This window comes from Psammomys obesus, unplaced genomic scaffold (assembly GCF_907164565.1).
Source record: "Psammomys obesus unplaced genomic scaffold, mPsaObe1.curated_primary_1811, whole genome shotgun sequence".
Lineage (NCBI taxonomy): Eukaryota > Metazoa > Chordata > Mammalia > Rodentia > Muridae > Psammomys > Psammomys obesus.
In genome coordinates, this window is record NW_026585895.1 from 5,467,581 (window position 1) to 5,488,622 (window position 21,042).

General features: G+C 38.5%; 1 protein-coding gene across 7 annotated transcripts in view; it reads right to left on the minus strand.

Annotated features, from left to right (window-relative positions):
• Nucleotides 1–21,042, minus strand: part of Itprid2 (ITPR interacting domain containing 2) — an 82,441-nt gene that overhangs the window by 37,949 nt on the left and 23,450 nt on the right. For all 7 annotated transcript variants that reach the window (XM_055600636.1, XM_055600638.1, XM_055600635.1 and 4 more), the window contains one exon: nt 5,468–5,561. The gene's annotated coding sequence lies outside the window, so the exon portion shown is untranslated. The remainder of the gene's footprint in view (nt 1–5,467; nt 5,562–21,042) is intronic.

Genomic DNA, 21,042 nt, shown 5'->3' on the forward strand with positions numbered 1-21,042 from the left:
AGGCCCCGCCCCGCCCCGCCCTAGCCGCGCCCCCGCCGGGCAGGGTCCGGCCCCTCGCAGCCGTGCGCCCCGCCCACGAGCGAGGCCACGCCCCCTTCCGGTGGCTGTCCTGCCGGGGCGCTGAGGCGGGGAGTCGAGGCGGGGCTGGCTCGGCCCCAAGGGCTGGGAGCTGACTCGCCCCTTCGCGGTTGCCTCTGGAAAGAGCCAGATTTGTTTGTTTGTTTGCCCGTAGCCTTTCCTCCGCTCAACTCCTTGCTCGGCCAGAAATAGAGGTAAAGTGCCAAGGCCAAGTCTCATAAAACGCCCCCGCGTGCAGCACAAGTGACTGGGCTCCGCGGACCTGTTCTCTGAGGCTTTGCCCCAGTGTGGGATGCCTGAGCTATTGGGCAAGGACGAAAGTGCGTGGGGGCTGTACTGTCCACGCCTAAGAGCTTCCCCCAGTGCCGCGTGCACCTTGAGACACGCGTGTGTCCTGGCTGTGTGAGGCGTGGGCATGCACTAAGAGTGGCTTTAGCACATGGGAGTTGCAGACGGAAAAAGGAAGGGGAGTGGAGAAAGTAAGGCCCGGGGAATGTGGACAGAGCTAACTGCTGGGATGTGGGAGCCAGAAGGTAGTGTCACACTTCGGAAACATTCTTTTAAGTGAGCTTCCGCGTACTCCTTTATCACAGTTTCATCTCTTATGAGGAAAAAAGAATCAGAGTCTATCCAGAATGAGGCAGAGTGTGACATCAAACAGCGAACATCCTCTGTAAATGCTTCTGAGCTATCTCCCATCTATAACGTAGATGGCTCCCACTATTTTATTATGCATGGCTGACCTCTGCAACAAAGTTAGAATACTTTTTTGTTTCCGTCTTACCTTCACTAAAATGAACATTTTTACATAAATAATATTTTATGGAAGAAGTTTTCCACTTGAAATAGACATTTACAACTCATAAGAGTTTAACTTAAATAAGTGTGTTAGTAACCAAAGGATATAGTTTGAGGGACTTTTAGGATGAGGTGGTACCTGGTTTTCTGTGCAGACCCTTTCACATAGGCCGTACACCTTTAAAGTACCACCATGAACTTCCTGTCTTTGGCCCTATTTTTTTTTCTAGGTGGGTCATATGTTTGATAGTTCCCAGTACATCATTACTTATCGTTGGAAGCAACAACTCCTGATGGTTTATCAGTATCCCAAGATCAAATCCACAACCCAGGCTGGCTTCCCAGAGCCATCATGGTATTATCCTGGCCCTCCTAGACTTACAGGGAAATGCCAGAGGGTGATGGTAGCATCTCTGTAGCTTGACCTTTCACTAGTAAAGGATCTGTTAGTTATGAATGTATCTTAGACTATCAGGAATTCTCGATTAAGGATGAAGCTAACTCTTTTGTGTCCTTCCAAAGGAGCTGCCACGGGAAGATGAGGCAGATGGAAAGGAGGTGCCTGGAGAACTGTTGGGAGGGTTGGCCAAATGCTGTACAGTACACTGCCTTCACAGTTTCAGTTTTACCCAGGGCCTTGTTGGATCCTGTCCCATCCACCTGCTGTCCCCAGCTTCCATTCTGTCAAATCCTCGTCGTTTAATTCATTCCTGTTCTGCCTGCTACCTGCACAGGAGAGCTGATCCACCATTTCTTCACTCTGTGGTTCTGCCAGCCTCAATCCTATCCTCCTTACAGCCCTCTGATTTATACAACAGAATGTACACGCCATTTATTGGCGAAGTGAATTATGCAGCAAATAATATGACCAGGTCCAGACAGTATGTTAGTTACCAGCCACATTGTAATCATGAGAGACTGTGGAATGTTATCATCTCTTTCTTGTACCTGTAATACGATGCTGATTCTACATGGAATACTGACTAGCCTTGACGTAAGATGTCTGTTATTGTTTGTCTTCACATGAGACAGACTAGGGATGTGCCGTGTGTTTTACCTCCAGTGCAAATTATCTAATAATTAGTTTTGTTTGCATTTTTAAAGAGCAAAGAATTCTTGGGAAAGGCAATAATGAAGTATAGCTTATATTTACAAGTCCTTCCATCACAGTCAGAAAAACAAAAAGGGAGTAAATCCAGCAAGTACTAGAATAGAGTATAGCAATTAGGGAATCTATGGTGGTACAAAACTTAAAAATAGAGAATTATTTTGCATTACAAAACTTAATGGAGAATGAGAAAGGTGTATTTCCTTGAGAATAAAATCATAGGCAGCATGCTATTCTAAGGATTTATGTTGCCAACTCTGAGGCTATTTTTAATGCCCAAAGTATTTGATTTATTCAGTAGTGAATGCTAAACCTGAGGAAAATCTAGGCATTTGCTTGTTTCCAGGCAATGACTTTAGGCTAGACCAGCTGCAAAATCTGCATTGCTAATGTTCTACATTAATAATATTGTCTATGTCATTGATACTTATGAAGAAGAGAAATATTAAATATGTTAATTATATTTAATATTATATTATTATGTTATATTACATCATAGTTATATTTAATATAAACAATTTCACCTAACAAGATAGAGTGGAAACTAGCAGGCCTTTGGTATCAGACTAAAGTTGAATGTTTCCTCTTTGGATATCGCTTCTCTCATATGTAAAATCACAATTATAACTAACTTCCCAAGTTAGTGTGAAGGTTACACAAATGAAATAGATATTCAATATATTATGTTATAAGAGACAAAATAAGTCAATTTAATATGGAGAAAGTATTATAATAGTAATGAATTGTTTCTATTTCCATTTTCATGCAGATGTTTCTTAAAATTATAATAAATTCAGCATAGAACAGAAAAAATACTGTGTTTAAAAAACAAAATTTTAGGTAGAAAAGCTTTAATAATAAGTGATAGATGATATGATGTAAATTACTAACCATCACACAGGCCTCAAAAATTAGATAACAAGATTTATTTTTACTGTAGTTAAATTGAGGCCTTTTGGCTCTACTTAAGATACTGTTTCATTTATATCTATATAACCAGCGTTTTATTCAGAATAGCAGTTTTATTCTGAGTAGCAGAATTGCAGTTGTATCAAATACTTTTTGTCTGTCTTGGGAAAACGCTACATAGCGTATTACTACAGTTCCCAACTTTCCATTTCTCTTCCGTCTCATCCCAATCTTAAAGGCTTGGGAATTCCTCAAAATAAATTTCATATGACATTGCCATACAGTTCAAAAGAAAACCTTGTAGTTCCCTCAACATCTATTAACATTCCCATCATAGCAGGGGGAAAATTTCCAAAAAGAACGAAAGAGAAGGGAAATGGCACTCAATAAGAATAAGTCTTCAGAAACACCTAATGATTTACTTATAAAACAAGTATAATAAAGCCTTCTGAAAATGAGTTAGTCTGATTTTGATCAGTTCTTGATTTATTACATGAAGATACTATTAATCATTGTTTTTGTTTTAGTATTTCTAACTATTGTACATATTTTTTTTTTTTTCGAGACAGGGTTTATCTATGTAGCCTTGGCTGTCCTGTACTGGTTTTGTAGACCAGGCTGGCCTCAAACTCACAGAGATCCACCTGCCTCTGCCTCTCTGAGTGCTGGGATTACAAGTGTGTGCCACCATGCCTCTTATTGTGCATAAAGAAATAAAACTTACTGTCAAATATTACCAAATTGTATACTTTCTGATGTTATATACATTGGAGGCTTGCTGGATTTATCCTTTGTTTTAAGGTCACAACTTCATGTTTGTTGAATAATAATAGATTTACCCTTTCCACAGTGAATCTTTAGCCAGTTGTTTTGTTTTATTTTGTTTTTGTTTTTTCATTGACTCAGTTCTCTCCTGTTTCTCAGCAATACGTAAGAATGCCCATCTATTCTTTATCCACAATGGAGAAGCAAGATTATGTAAGAGAATGAGTATAATTCCCTTGATCTGTTTCATGATTTCATAAAGTCACTTACAGGAGGCTTTGGGATTCCTAGTGGACATATGGAAACTCTATATGGGAAAGCTAAAATATTTGTAATTAGTCTGCAAAGCCTAGTTTCTCAAGTTTTACTCTCTTTCTTTTTCTCTCTCTCTTCCCCTCTCCCTCCCTGTCTCTTTCCCTCTCCTTCTCTCCCTTCCTCTTGTTTTCAGTCTTACCCTAAAATGTGGCTTTTAAAGATCTCAGCCACTTTGAATCATACAAGATTTTGCAGAAGTATATGGGTCTGCATTCAATGCTCATTCTGTGCCAGCACTTGCTGATACTAGGAATTTTTCTGCAGTATGTGACAAAACAAGATAATGTCTTAAGTTCTCAAATGTTAACACCCTGTAATGTGTTCCTTTTTTTTTTTGATTCACGTTTTTTTTCTAACTTGATATTTCCAAAAACTGTAGTTTTTATAGGATTAAATAGTTTTATATATGATTATTTTTTTCATTAAAACCAGTTAGAATTTTAAAAATTCACTCTGCATAAATTTACAATTACGTGTTTCTATATAAAATGTTCTTTGTACATTTTATGGTGATGACAGAAAGAAATCTCAGTGCCTGGATATAACACATATCTGTCTAATACTGATAGATTGAAAAGGCTATGTGAGTACAGGATTCAGAATGGTTGTTTTGCATGTGAACATTCATAAGCGTGTGTACTGAACACACTCGCACATGCACACACACACACACACACACACACACACACAGAGGCTTTTTTTTTTTTTTAAGAAAATCAATTCTTTGACATGTGCTTGCTCCTGAAAAAAAAATATGAATTATACGGGCTTCTCCCACCACATTTCCCGTCTCTAATCTCTTCCCTGCAGCTACTTCATGCCCACTGCAGAACAAACAAAATCTACATTCAGAATGGGACCCTTTACAAATTCAATGGAGTTATTTTGGGTGAGTCATTGAAAACACAGTACAAAACCTTTCCTCACTCACCAGAAATGCGTTTTAAAAAAAAATAAAGCCAAAGTGAACAAGGCTTGGCAAGTTTAAGAGTAAAATGGGGAGAAAGTGGAACTTTTCCAGCCACAGACAGGGTTTTGGCTCTGTCTTAACCTCCAGCTCCACCAGTTACTTTCATCTCCACTCACTAAAGTGCAAAGTTGAACAGGTAAGAACTCAACGTAACAACACTGCATTTCAGCTAGCACCTTCACAGCAGGTCCCCTGCACAGCGTAAAGTCCCCTGTGTCTTTCCTTACTGCAGATCTGTAGGGCCTTAAGACAAATAATTAGAAAGTTGTATGTAAATTTGATATTCATTTCTTCAAAATAGCTTTCAAGTAAATGAAGTCCCATGAAAGTTAATCCACCAACAAAGTATTACACAGAGTAAAACAGTGGAGACAGAAAGTTAGCTTGTTCCTAAAAACTTTTTGAGTTGAATTTTATAATAAATAAATCTGAATAATAGTTTCATGGTTTGGGGATATTTAGCATAGAAGTATGCAAGAGTTATAAGTCACTGTAAATTACTTCCTAGTAACCATGTGACTCACCCAGTACTGTGAAGAAAACTTCTTATTTTCCACCCGGCACTGTAGATCGATCACACAGGTTCTCACATCTCAGAAGCGAAGAGAATCCCAGAATCTAGGAAGAGATAGTACAAAGTTTGGTTTTATTATTCTGAGTTATGTGCATTTATTCACCACTGTATTTGGTTGTGTGCACGTGCATGCAGGTACTCAAGAAAGTCATAATCTTTGGATGGTCAAAGCTGAAGTTACAGGTGGTTGTGACCCTCCTGATGTGGATGCTAGGAACTGAACTCTCACCCTTTGGAAAAGCTAACCAATGAGCCACCTCTCCAGCCTCATGGGAATATTGTTTTAAAATTTATGCTCAGAACTCTTAACTATAGATTTCATAATTCCTAAGATTATCTTTAACATTGGTTGACCCAGAATGTCATTTTGAGCTAATTAACATTTACTGTAGAGGATCCTACAGTAAGAAGTATTCTATATACAAAAGTCCCATCTTTAAGTTATAAGGGGAAAAAAGAAACACTAGTTTACTTATGTGTGTGTTATCTTTGGGCTCTGAAAATCATCAGTTTCCATCAGGGTGACAACTGTTAGCAAAGAAATAAAATCTCTGTGTTGGAAATTTAAACTTCCCATGGGAATTCTAGGGCCAAAATAAATAGATATCCCTGTTCTAATTAAAAACAGATCATAGTACTCCAATTTCCAGATTTGGAGAATTTCTTTTCTTTCACTTCTCTTTGGAGTAAAGTAATGCTATTTAAATAATAAAATAAGAACTTATATTTCTTTTTTATTGTGTTTCTCTTACCTAGGAATGATTTTGTGTTGTGTTATTTTTAAAATATAATTTATGTAATGAAGTTTGGGACAGTAACAAGGAGATGTAATATATGTTACCGTTAAGAACTAAGAATAACAAAAAGAACTCTCCCATAGTCTGTTTCAAAGGAATGAAAACATGAAGTAAATTCCATTGAAACCTCATCAGGGCATGAAAGTTTCATAAAGTTGTGGGGTAGCATGCTTGGCCTAGATTACATTAATACAGCTCAAACAGCTTGATGGCATGTTTATTAGAAGATTGTTATTAAGTAAAAGAATCACGGAGTAAACTCACCAGACAGGTTATTTTGGTTGACTTTTAAATATTATTCTGGGTCTGGGACTTTCCTATTTTTTTTTTAAACAAATCAGCTCAGGGTGGTACTTTAAGCTCTAACCACACCTCATTACCGATAGGTTGATCATCTTCTTGTTGAAGCTCTAATAGGGCTCAGCTGTTAAGACCACTGGCTGCTTGTCCAGAGGACCTGGGTTCAAGTCCCATGATCCACATGGTAGACCACAGTTGTCTGTACCTCCAGGTCTTGGGGATTTAACACCATCTTACATACATGTAGGCAGAACACTAATGCCCGTAAAATAAAAATGAGTAATTTTAAAAAAATGAGTGGTTTTAACTGGGCACTTACTTCGTAACCAGTCATCATATTTAGAGCTACTAATACTGTCTGATTTAATTTAAAAAAATAATCTTTAACTGCTTGTGTTGTTCTAGTTTTATCAGTAAAAAGTCAGATTTCCTGAGATGTCAATGCTCCAGACCATACACTAATAGTCTGTTTGAGGGGCAGAGTAGAACCAAGGCTTCCTCGTGCGAAGAAGCCTTTGGCTTCCCCTGCTCAGCTGCTTCCTGGGACTTCGGGCTGCCTCTCAGAGCTCGGGGCTGAGTGGGCCACCGAGGGACCTCTTGCAGCTGCTACACAGAGGAGCAGGGACACTCAAAGCCATGAACCACTATCTGCTCCAAGTCCTTGGTTTTTCAGGGCAACAAGACTGAGTCAGAAAGATTGCCTTAAGACAGCAGGTGGTCAGTGACAGAAGTAGGGCAAGGATCTGTGTCAGCCTCTCGGTGTGCTTGCTTAGCTGCCTCTCAGGGGCCCTACCAGGAAGTTTTAGGCAGGAATTATACATATCTTAACACTCAACTTAAACAGATTGGAATACCATACACATTCCTTCTGTTTTTTTTTTTTCATTTTTGAAATTAAAAAGTAAATAAATATTGGCTTGAGAGATAGCTCAGTTTTTAAGAGCCCTAACTCAACTTTCAGAAGACCTGGGTTTGGCGCCCAACACCTACATGGCAGCTCACAACCATCTGTAAGTCTACTTCCAGGGAATATAATGTCCTGTTTGACCTATGTTGGCTCCATTATGTACACACACATGTACATATTAAATAAATAAATGTTTTATATTTATTGATAAGGTCATACACATGTACATAAGAAATAAATAACTTTTTAAATAAAGTTAAAAGACAGTGAATAACAAAAAGCATTCATGCTAAGAATATTTGCAATCATTATTTAAGAGAATTTCTCAGAACCCTCTGAAATATTTGTTGATCTGTAATCAGGACAGTTTTGGTTAAATGCAGGACAGGACTCCTATTTTCTCCAGAAAAAAAAAATTCTCTCTCTCTCTTCCTTCCTTCCTTTCCTTCTTTCTTTTCCTTTCTTTCTTGTGACACTTCTAAATCTTTCATTGTTTTGTACTAGTTTTATTTGGATGTATTTTGTGTTCTGAAGGAGTCTCTCTATGAACCCTGAAACTCATGATGAATCTACTTTGCCCATCAAATACTGAGATTACTTCTTATTGTATTATCATAAATTATACCACAACCATTACTATGTGGCTTATAGAGTAGAAAACTAAGAGTAGGATGTTTATTTTAGTCTTATTTATATATAAAACTCATAGTAATAGAAAGTCTTCTCTAAAATATTTTATAACTATCAAAAAAATGGAGACAATGTAGCTATAGAATATACTTCCATATTACCTGGAAAACTTCAGGTTTGTGGTAATCTTCCCAAGCCCCTGACTACACAAGTGCATGGCCGTGTTCTAACAGACTTTGAAGCAACCACACCCAAAGTTAGCTGTAAGGGGAAACAATGTTAGAGCTCGTGTGGACACTTTAAGGATGGTAGGTTAGGACGAGGGGTAGCGTGATAGCTGATGGCTCAGAAAAAAAGTATGGGGACTCAGACACAGCCTTTTTCCGCTGGTGTCTGGTGGTGCTGAGGGCAAATCTACCTCAGTTTTGCATAGTCTTCTGAAGTACCACAAGCTTCTGTTCATCAGTGAGCTCTTTGATAATATATATATAGATAGATAGATAGATAGATAGATAGATAGATAGATATAGATATAGATATATGTTTTGCTTCCTATAGTTGTAGAGATATAGCCACTCAGTATTTCAGCAATCACCTTGTCCTCTCCTTCTCTGGGAATAATTTTGTTAGACTTGATAGCATTCCTATAAGTGATTGATCAGATATGCCTTGAGATCTGGACAATGTGGTAACATATCTAGGTAATTTACATGCCTATTTATTGTAATACTATATGTAAATGTGAAAGACACATCATATCTAGTAAGAAAAAACATCCTCTTATATAATTCATGTACCTCAGGGGTTATATTTATTGATAAATGTAAAGATGGAAATGCTTTCATATTATCAAATCTTATAAATAGGAGGTAATGATTTTAACATCTAAGTTTCTTACTAGCATGTAATATTAAGATTCCTTGGTTAAACTGATATCCTTCAGACCCCAAACCTGTCACTCTCTTCAGCTTTAAGCACTCAGGGTTAGGGACAGCATCTTTGTAAACAGTACCTGCAGGTAATGTTGAGCTTGTGTTTGAGTCTTACAAACGAGCATAAAAATTCTACACCAGAAGCAAAAGGCTAGGAACTGCAGCGTGTCTCATCTAGCTACTTTCCTGTATGCACAAGTTTTATTTAAGTGGGATAGGGATAAGAACATGAAGAAGTCAGTATCTGGACCTGAAATCTAGTCTTCCCAGCAACACTCAAATGACAGATGTCCGACCAGACACTTTAAGAGCTTAAACAGGGTTGTTTCAATGGCTGAGAAGCGAAGAGCAATGGCTCCTTATCCAGAGGATCCTGCACATACGTACAGGCTTTAACTCCTGTTCCAGAGAATCTAGTGCGCTCTTCTAACTTCTCATGGGCAGCACACACATGCGCACAGACATATATCCATGCAAAACCGCCCATATACATGTATACATACAGTAATTAAATCTCTTTTAAAGTTTACTTAAGAAGTATTTAAAATTCTAACATATATTGAAGGAGTTGGGAATATTAACTACGCAGATTTAATCATCACACATTGCCAGCAAATACTGTCATACTGTACTCCACAAACCCATACAAGAAATGTAATTAAAATAAACACTCTAACTCAAGGAGGAACAATATTCAGGGTTTTCTAAAGGATACAAATTCAACTACTATTGTGGCTCTTAGATATCATTATACATGATTGCTTCAGTATAACAGTGTTTACCCAGGACTTAAGAGTGGTCTAGGAAGTACCCTGCAGCTTTGGTGCTTTGATAATATTCAGTGGTTTCATAAAGATTATTTTTATAAGATTACTGTGCGGTTTGCACAGTAACACCTGCCAGTACCAATTCTGCATGTGAACACTGATAGGAAAGTAGAAATAGAATCTTTCAACAATCACTAAGAATGTCATCCTTCATGTTTGGTAAAACTCCACGTAGGAGGAAACAGACATGAGAAAAATTACATGAAATCCTGGTGGGAGTAATCAGAAAGTTGATTAGCACTAGGCCTTTAAATTCTTTTTGTTGAACAGCCAGCTTTAGCAAATCCAATCAGGAGTAATAAAGCACTTTTGTGCATCTCAAAAACAAAACGAAACAGACAGAATCTCATCCCAGGTTCTCCTTAGGAGAATTTCAATAGAAACTCCTTTTTACAGTTTTCTTGCAAGAACAGTTGAAGTTAATAGGCTTTAGTTTTTTATCTCATTGGTACTGGGAACTGGATAATTGACAAAGTTTGTGCTTCATTGGCTGCTAAGAAAATGGTGCCAACTGTGTGGCTTATGCAAGGCAGAGGAGTAGGTGGTATGATATGCATCTTGAACCTTCCTCAGTTTTGTCCCCACCCGTTCTCATTTTACTTTCATTTATTCTGCAATATAGCATTTGATTTTTTGGGTTTTTTTTTTTAAACATCCGTTCTACAATATAGCAAGTAAAAGCCAGGTCAGTTATATTGGAGAAGTGTACAAGATAATATTTAATATTGGAAATACATATTTTGTAGAGGAAACATGAGAATGAACAAAGAGACTGTTAAATGAAGCATTGTGGCTAACTTTTCCCCAAACGGTTTGAGATTACATTGACATTTTAGTAAGTGTCAGGGAGACTTCTTGAACTTTGAAGGGCATATCCGTTGAATAGGAATGTGAGGAGAGTATATACATGACCCACATAACATATTTCAGTATAATTATATTAATACATGTAAAGGACTGTGACGATTGAGATTTAAACAGTAGGTAAAAGCCAATTTTCAGTCACTATCCTAAGGGGTTGTGCTTTTTCATTTTTTTTTTTAAACTAGAACACTCTACTGAAAGATAAATAACAACTTTAGACTTGAAAGAGATGGGCGGGCCTCAGGCAAGGCACCCAGATTGGGAGTGTATTAATTGGTATTTGGCAAAGATGGTAAACACCTGGGTTGGGGCAGCAGCGATAGGGCCTGCATTCAGCACCCACAGCTTATAGATAGGTGAGAGGAAAGAACCAGAACGAACCCCAAGGTTTGTTTGCAATTCTTGTTAAAAAGTTAGGCATTGGTGGTGTTTGACATGATGGGAACTCTTGTAAAGACTGAATATTTGATATTAGTTTTTTGTTTGTTTGTTTTTATGAGTAAGAAGAACCAAGCCAAAAAAAAAAATGAAATGAGTACATTACTGGACATATTGGATGGCAAATGTTTATAAAGACCATGACTGAGATGTGTCCAGGAATTCAAATATCCAGTTCAGAGCTAGAGTTGTGGATAAAAGTGTGGCTTAAATAGTATGTGTATGTTTTGATGGCCTCCTGTGTTCATGGTTCTTATCAGTCAGTCTTCCTCCTATTTCCCAAGGAAGCTGTCCTATTCCCAGTGAAGCTGTCATCATAAAAGATCCACAAAGCACAAACTCCAGTGATCATGTTCAAAGCCTTCTTTTCGTAGTTAGCCTTATAACTTTTGAAAGGACTCACTACTCCTTTCGTTCCTTCTTGTCCTGTGTTTTGTTTTGTTTTTTCATTGTATTTTTCAGCCTCTATAATTGGATCTATTCTCCCACCAAATATATTCCTGTGTTCCCAAAATTTTCATTGTCAGTTCAGCTCTCCCTGGGTGAGGAAAGAAAGCGGTACCCACCACAGTAGCTCTTCAGCTGCCTGAAGACAAGTGACTCCAATTGAAAAGGGCAGAGGGTAAGCAGGAGTGCATGGCCTGACTCCAGGTTTTAAAGACTCTGGCTGTTCTTCATGAATGTGACTAATTTGGCAAAGACAGAAATGGAGAGAAAAACAAAACAAACAAACAAACAAAAAGAGTAACAGGGTTGTGCCAGAGTGGGAGCTTTGGATATGGTAGACATGATAGTTTGAAGATAAAACCAGCAGGACAGTCTGTGGGTTGGAAGTGTTGTAAAAGGCAGAAGGGGGTAAGAACTATTTCATTTATTGAGGAACTAGAAATTGTGCTTAGGCTGAGGCAAAGAACAGCCTTTGGCGGGGGGGGGGGGCAACAAAGGACAATTAAATGTGGTAAGTTTGAAAAACTGTTTAAATGCTGACCTAGAGACAAAGAAATAGCATACAGCTATGGAGGCAGAGCTTAGGAGGAAAATTTGGACTGAAATATAATTTATGGAGTGATAGACAAATATGTAAAATCTAATGCCCACATGCTAGGTAAGGCCATAAATTGGGAACCGGTGAAGAATGATGAGAAGACATAGCCAAGGACAGTATCTTGAGGTACTTCATATTTTAGAGGCTGGTAAATGAGGAGAATTCAGCAAAGGAGGCCAAGAAAAACTAAGAGATGAGACAGAAAGAGAGAAAGCAGAATCCAGCGAACAGGATTGAAAGAGGAAGAAATCATCAACTTTGCAAACTTCCTAAGACGCTAATTAGGATGAATAGTAAGAACTGGCTTCTGGTTTGACTGCACAGAGATCATTTCTGACCTTGACAAGTACTGTGGCTGGAATGGTGAAGGGAGACCTGATCAGAGTAGAACTCTTTGGGGCTAGTTCCCTTGCAAAGCAAACAGGAAACAGTATGGTAATTCACACTAAACCAATTCACTACCATACAAAAAAAAAAAAAAGCAGGAAAACCAGCATACAAATATATGGCCATACAAATCACAAGAGCCCGGGCTCAGCCGAGGCTGAGATAAAGCACAAATCCTAAAGCTTGGATTCCTTCAGAACTGACTCTGAGTGTTAATACTCGCCTCACAATTACCACCACCTCATCATTTCTCAATAATCCAGTAACAACAGGAGGTAGACACACACGATAAAAACATACAGTGATAAAAACAAATACAGTGCTTTGACTGAGAATCACCCCGTGGGTGCTCAGGTAGCTCCTGGTCCCCATTGTCGGTGTTGTCTAGGAGTTTAGAAGGTACAGCTTTGCCAGAGAAAGTATTTCCTGGGGTCACATTTTGAGACGAGGAACCCTGTGCCACTTCCATTTTGGCCTCTCTGCTTGGTGCTTGAGCTGTAAAGTGACTGCTCAGCTTCCTGTTCCTGACACAAGGCCTATCACTAGCTGTTACAGGCCCCACCACAACAGACTTATCCCTCTGGATGCATAAGCTAACGTAAACGCTTTCTTTCCGTTGCTTTGGTTACAGTGCTCTATCACAGCAAAAGGAAAGCACAAAACAGCTAAAATAAAACTAAGAGTTGGGATTGCAGGTGTATTACTACTCTCTACCTGAGAATTTATTCTGAACTGCACATATGATAAAATTACATGGTATTTGTCTTTCTGTGCCTCCCTTATTTCACTCAACAGAATGCCCTCCACACTCATCCAAGCTGCTGCAAATTAAAGGTTATTTTTCTCTTGGCACCACTGTAGCGTCCTACTATGACTGCAAATCACATTGTTATCCATGTATCTGCATGGACACAGGTTCATTTAATATACTCCAATTATGTATATCACTTCAGTGAACAAAGTGTGTTTGTCTCTGCAGTGCTCACATACTGATCATTCGTTTAGGAATACAGTCATGAGATTGCTAGCTCATATAGTAATTCTGTTTTAAATATAATATTTTTATTGATTATTTGGGAATTTCATGTTAGGCATGCCAATCACTCTCACTTCCCAATCCTCCCACGTCTGCCCCTCCACTCTGTGACCTCTTCCCTCAAAAAGAAAAAGAAAAAACAGAACAAAAAAAACAACCAAACAAACAAACAAAAACAAGTCCAGTTTTGTGCCTCATATATTCACTGGGGCATGGACAAACTCCTGGTGGCCAGCTGCTTAGAGAAACTGAGTCCTTCCCAACCTGCACACCTGCTAGAAGCCATCAGTTGTGAGGCGCTACACTTCAGCACACTTATCACCATTTTCAAGAGTTCTCTTTGATGGTTTCCTGTCTAGGCTGTTACTTTGTTAGGGGGCCAGGGTTGGGTGGAGGTGGGGGTTGTCACAGAAGCCTTCTGTCTCTCAACTGTGAGTCTGCAGTCATCAATTCCACTGCAAAAGTAGAGGAACCTCCATGCGGCTTCCCATAATAACTATCAGTTTACATTCTCATCAGTAGCATTCAGGTCCGCCCTACTCTTCCCATCCTTGACAACCCTGGTTAGCTTTTGTTTCGTTAAGAGTTATTATAGCAGGTGTAAAATGATATTTTCTTGTCCCTTTAATTTGCATTTCCCTGATGATTAGTGGTGTTGAACAGTTTTTCAAATACATGTTGGTCATTTCTTCAGAGAAATGTGTACGGGTCTTTTCCTCACTTTTAGAAACTATTAATTTCTTGATACTGAATTGCACTTGTATATCTTTTACAACTTAACCCTTCATCTGGTACTCTTATGCATATACACATACACAGAGTTTGCAAATTCTCCCTGTAGGGGTCTCTTCCCTTGGCTGCTGTATAGAACCTATGTAGTTTAATTAACATAACCACTTGTCTGTTTTTGCTTTTGTTACCAGTGCACTGGAAATCCTATCCCAAAACAAAGCCATTGCTTATCTCAATGTCTCAGAGGTTTGTAGAGAGAGATGATTTAAAGGAGTTTTCAACCTTTGTCCTCATACTCAGAATCAGATGATCTACTACAGTAATGGAGCCTGAGACATGTAGAAATTGAGAAGATTTAGAACTATGAATGGTTCACCAATCTAAACAGAAAACAAAGGAGAAAGATAAAAAAAATTGTTTATTCAAGTTATATACAACTCTAAGCAGCTTGTAAATGTTAGCATGTTTATTCATAACATACCTGTGGGACATGTCTAGTTATGATTTGCTTCTCTTATGCTCAAGCAAAGAGAGCATAGTATGGTCATGTTATTTTCTTAAGAACTCCCGCGTGGGATGGAATCAGAGAACAGCTGAACTCTAAACTCCTTACCACACCCAGTGATGCTTTATATTGTAGAGTGACCTGGAGGCCCTTCTGGGAGTGGTGCAGCTGTGTTTAGTAGGCTCAGACATACAGGTGTTAATCAAGATAGATGTTCTGACATTGAGATTGAGTGTGATGGAGACTGGAGAAATGTAGGAAGTTGAGGATTTAGTTGTTCAGATAAAGTATACAGACAGATGGAAGAGGAAAGTCAGGAAGGGAGGAAGTGGACCAGTGGAGGGTCTCAGAGAGTTGAGACTGAGTTTTCTGGGGTTTTAGAGTCTCTGTGATGCCAATGGATTTGTGTGATACAAGAGGGGAAGAGTTCCAGGTGGAGGAGATGGTGACACTGTTGTAGTGACATAGGCAAGGGCTTGCTGGGGGTGACTAGGGAGCTCTAGGGCACGGCACTAAAGTCCAAAGGAGAAGACTTATGCACCACAGAAGGTCAAGAAATGATGAGTCTGTGGCGATGGGTGGGGCATCATCATAAATACTGAAGTCATGTATGAATCACTCAGTATGAGACAGGAAGCTGGGTGGGGAAAAGGCCTGGAGACCAGTGCATTGCAGTGTGAGGCTGGGAGGAATGGAAATGGAGGAAGTCACAAGAGCAAGTTAGACACAAGCAAAGTCCAGAGAGTTGTTCCATAGGACAGCCTTTCTTGTCACTACCTGCCCCTGGGAGTGTGGTAGGAAAGCTGAAGGCTGTGTGTCACAAAGGTGCCTACACTGGCTACAATCCTGAAAAGGTTTTCAGAGGCTGAACTTTTGAAATGATTAAAGTGTTAAATTACCTCAGAGGCCCAACACATTAGTAAAGTAAATATTAACACAGATTAGTCTATCAAGCCCATTTAAAACCATTAGTGCTTTAAGCACAAATAAGGCTCGGAAGGTGTGGACAGCTTTTGAAGGTGGGGGAGCGGAAGGAGGAAGGGAGCATAGGAAAGGGCCCTAGGCAGGGGGAAACAGCCAGCAAGCGTGAGTGTGGGGAGCTGGCTAGTGCGTGTGCCGGCAGTGCTGTGGAGAAAGACGAGGGTGCAAAGGAGCCGTGTCCTCAGCTCAGTGCCCTTAACAGAAAGTATCTTAATTATTCCAAATACGGACGTGGGGGTTGGGGACAGTCCTCCGCTCTAACAATATGAGGGCTTCAAAAGAAATATTAACGTTTCCAGACAATAAAAGAGCAGAGGCTTCTGCATAAATATAACAGTTGATCAACTTTCTGTGCCTGAATCAGAAAACAAGGTCAATTACATCCTGTTGCAGTACTAGGTCCATATTCTTAGAGGAAACTGTTAGTCAACAAAAATCCAGACTTGTCTCGATGAAGTCTATGGTTGGTTACTTACTGAGCCACCCCTTCTTCTTGGCAACAAAATCATTTTTATACCATCTGTATAGTGGCATGAAACATGACATTAAAAACCAAGGCAGCTATCTTGTGACCACAAAGGAAGCTAGCTTCAGAAGACAAGGAAAATGGCAGAAAAATAGCCAGATTTGAGAAACAGAAATGCATAGCACCCAGTTAAATTAGAACTTGTGGTAGCAATATTACATGGGATATTGCCAAAAATTATGCATTCTTTAGTTGAAATTCAAAATCTAGCAGATGTTGTATGTTTACTTTTATAAGCCAGGATGCTAAGAATGACAGAGCACATTTACAGAGACCCCACCTCAACGAAGAAGACGTAAGCTGCTGACCCAGTCAACTCTGGGGAATACCTTCATTCAGAACCTTTTGATATTGGTAAAGTTTCTTTGCTAGTAAGTCCGATTTATTTCTGTATTTTGTGTCACTTCCTTTCAGGTACAACCTAACTAATACAAATATACTCACACCCAGCAAGTTGATAATTTGTATTCCTCAGACCTATCATAAACTTAGAAGTTCGCATCAGCATTTTCAAAAGTTCTCAATTATGAAATCCAGGCATATTTTAAGAATTCATAATTTTATATCTTTGTGTAGCATACCACAAGGATATTTGTGTGAAATTCATTACATATTAATGTCTTTATTGGCACAGTTTAACTGGGTTGGATTTTCTCTAAGTTCCTAGTTTAGAAACATTAGTGTTCTGAAACCAGTGAATACCTAATATAAAAGATGCCAAGGTGAACTAAATATTTACTTGTCAAAACACCTCACAATTCTGGTATAGAATAGATTTCATCTAATGAAGATCATTTATGTAAAGGGCCCTTTTCAACAGCAGTCATTCATTTTGAGAACTAATGGAGCTATATATTTCTAATGCCAACCATCCTTTGGCAACCATGCCTTCTCCATATTTATGAATTATGAATAAAAGTTAGATCATGGTCCATGTAAATATATAACTGGGCCTCTCGGTATCACGAAAGAATGAAGTAGCTTCAAGTCTTATCAGGTAAATTCTCCCTGTTCTAGAACCAGCATCAACCCTGCCCTGGCTTTGGTCTGCCGCCCTTTTTCTGTTCAGGCCTGATCCACTTTCTCCAGCCTTCAGAAAAATGATCTTATTAGAGGCTGAGTACGTAAAAACAAACAAACAAATCTTGGTAATACAAACAACACCCAAAGCAAATGACAAAACTCATATCTAAACTATTTTATGCTTTCTTATTATATGTGTCCACTACATTTAGATACTTCTTTAGAAATGTTTGTATCATATCTGATATAAATTGGGATTTAGAATTGATTAGCAATTTGAACAGTTCTTGTGGTTTACTTTCATTCTGCTTTATAATTACTCCTAGCAATAAATTTCAATACTTAGAATTCTATTTTGAATGTGAATTTTTTTTAAGTACCCCAATTTGGGTTCAACATCCAGCAATTCTAACTCTCTGTGTTACTTTAGGGGAGCTCACAGTGCAACATGGTGCTCCCCATACAGATAACCCAGTATAGAGAGCATTTGGACTTTTGCACTGGCAATTCCTCACAGGCTTTAGCAGAACCTGTGAGGAAAATATGAACTCAGTGTCAGGCAAAGAGCACTAAAAAGTACTACAATACCAGGCAATAAAATACGCTGCTGCAGTCGGAATATTTTAGTCTGGTCATATCTAAAAGCCATTTCCCGCAGGGCACTGGTTCATTTGAGGATGGCAGAAAATGTCAGTCAAAATGTCAAGGCAGGAAGTCCCTTGACTCAGCCCACCTGCTAGATAAACTGCTGCCTTTAGCCTCAGAAAGCTTTAATGTAGCTGCCAACATCTATACATTTTTTAGAGTTTCTGGTTTTCCCATCAGATCAGCTTGACTCAGCTCCCAATAAAAGAGTTCCTTGGCTGTCAATTCAGCTTCATCAAAACAATCGCTGATCTTTGCGCCAAGGTGTCTCATTTTTAAGAAACAGATTTATAACATCCGAAGTCTAATAGAAAAGCCTGTTCAGTTATGTATGTGTATGTATTCACATGAATATGCACAGGCATATAACTACATATAAATTTAGAAATATATGTTGTAAATTAATTCTTTCTAGTGACTTATGCTTAGCAAATAAATGTTATGTGAGGCAATTTAATCATCTTTGTGAACATGCTTTTAACCATAACTCACTAGTAAAATGTTAAGTAAAAAAAGTTACATACACACTATTCTGTCCATGTACCTTCACATTCATACTGTAAATAGCAGTATTATATTTTTGCACAAGATGACCTTTGGGACCCTTTAAAACGCTACACAAATAAGGACCGTACTTAAGAACTACAGTATAAAGCAGTGATTCTGGGTCACGAACCCTTTGGGGTTGTGTCGTGACGGTTCACGGGGGTCCCCTAAGACCATCAGAGAATACAGATATTTATATTATGATTCCTACAGTTGCGGAATTACAGTTATGAAGTAGCAACAAAATAATTCTGTGGTTGGGGGCTCAGCACAGCATGAGGCGCTGTATTAAATGGTTGCAGCATTGGGAAAGTTGAGAGCCACTGGGATAAAGTTTATTGTCTCAAAGGTGCAGCTAAGTACTTTAACACCAACTGCATTTTTAGAGACATCAGAAAGCAGGTGAAACATGAAATAAATCAAAGAACACATTTCTTTGAGCAAGGAGAGATTCCTTATCATACCGACCCCATTTTTTTTTAATAGAACTGTCACCAGCCAGATTTAAAATCACTATATATATTTTTTTAAGTTTAAAAACAGTGAAAAACGTGACTTGGGACAGGAAAAGTCTGTAGTAGAGAGAAGAGCAAAAACACAAGCAACAGAGGAGCTGGCTGAAGGATTCCTCACATTTTCAAGGCTATGTTGAGACACAAAACACTACCAATCGTTTTGTCTTCTGCAACTTAAAATAGGAAGGTATTAGTGTGCAAAATGAGGTAGCAATTTCATTTCCCATGCTCTCACTGATTTATTACATAGTTAGCACTGCTGCCATATTATTATTAGGATCAAAGACACTTAAAAGAGAAATGAATTAAGAAAGTGACTAATGTTGGAAGAGGCAAGAGCAATGAGTAATTATGTTCTCAGGGGAAGCCATAGTCACCTGTATTCAGGAAAGGATGCACAGAGCATGAAATCCCCAGTGTCCGTTGGCTGAGGAGAAGTATCTAGTATCTAGTGCCTTCAAGTATCTAGTGCCCAGGCTGTCCCGATTAAAATGTTTGGCTTATTCATACTAAATCAGGAAATTCAGATTACAGGGGAAATAGGTCACGGGTACACAATGAAATGTCTTGCTTCAAAGGCAACAAAGACACACTTAACAATTTTGGAGGAACAGCTTTAGAGTCTGAGTGGAATCTTCATCTCTCTCAATTTTATCTGCATAAAATGTTTTCAGAAATACTGTCATCCTTTAGCTGCTGACTTGACTTTTGCAGTGTTTTATGATATATTATATTGCCTAAAATATTTCTAGTTAAATGGGTGTATATTATACAATCCAGTTTTAAGTGTTTTTAAAACACAGAGGAATTGGCAGTCTAAGTAATGTCATTATTTCTTGAAATTAGAATCGGATAGACAAGTTAGTACCACTCAGATGTGTTCCTAAATTATGTAAAGTTATTGGAGAAAAATAATTATGCTGAGTCGCCTAATTATCATGTGCTAGTCCGGGTTGGAAGATTTCAGATAGCCAGTCTCAACTCTAATACATATGTGATTCATGCCTGTGCTTTAGGACTTACCACAATTCATCATGGGAATTATTTTTTGTTTGTTTGTTTTTAGCTACATAAAGAAAGAGACTTTTTTCGTGGGTGCAACTAACTCTCGTGGCACCCTAACGTTTAGCACGCTGACAGTCACTTGGGGCAGACTTCATTCCTGCAGCTGAATTAGACATCACACACTAGAATGCTAATTCTAGTGATTCTAAGATTAGCATTAGTATCGCTCAATGCACTGGCACCATACAAACAACGTGTGTATAAGCGACATGTAAAAGAATTGGTGAACTGTCATTTCTACTTTAAAGATGCTTTTCAAACTTAGTAAGATATTTTGCTGCAGTTTTATCAAACACCCAAATCATTTAACTTTAATTATCTCAGTAAATTTTAAATGCTAAATTTACACTGACTACAGAAGCTCACTAGTAATCAGAGTTAAAATAATCTGTATTTAAGAGTAGAGTTTACCGTGATGCTTAAATCAATATTTCTCTGAAGCTTGACTACGGGGTCCTGAGAATCTTGGTTTATAAATGATCTTCTGCCACAAGAATGGTTAGAATCAAACATTTGGAACAATAGTTTTGTATAAGACGTCATGAAGATTGTTTCCCATTAGAAATAAAGATATTTGAACATATGATCTTAATGTAGATAAGTTTCCTGAGAAAAGAATTCCCGGAAAGTGGGAAAGGTGTTTCTCTTGATTATTAATAAGGTTATTTTCCCTACAGGATATACATTACCTATAGTCATATCTGACCTCAGCAAGCCTGAGGTCAATACACATACAAATAAAAATATATTAGATGATTTAAACTCAGACCTAAGTATCCATAAATGCCAGCCAGCACACCTGGGGTGCAGATAGGCTGGCCTCA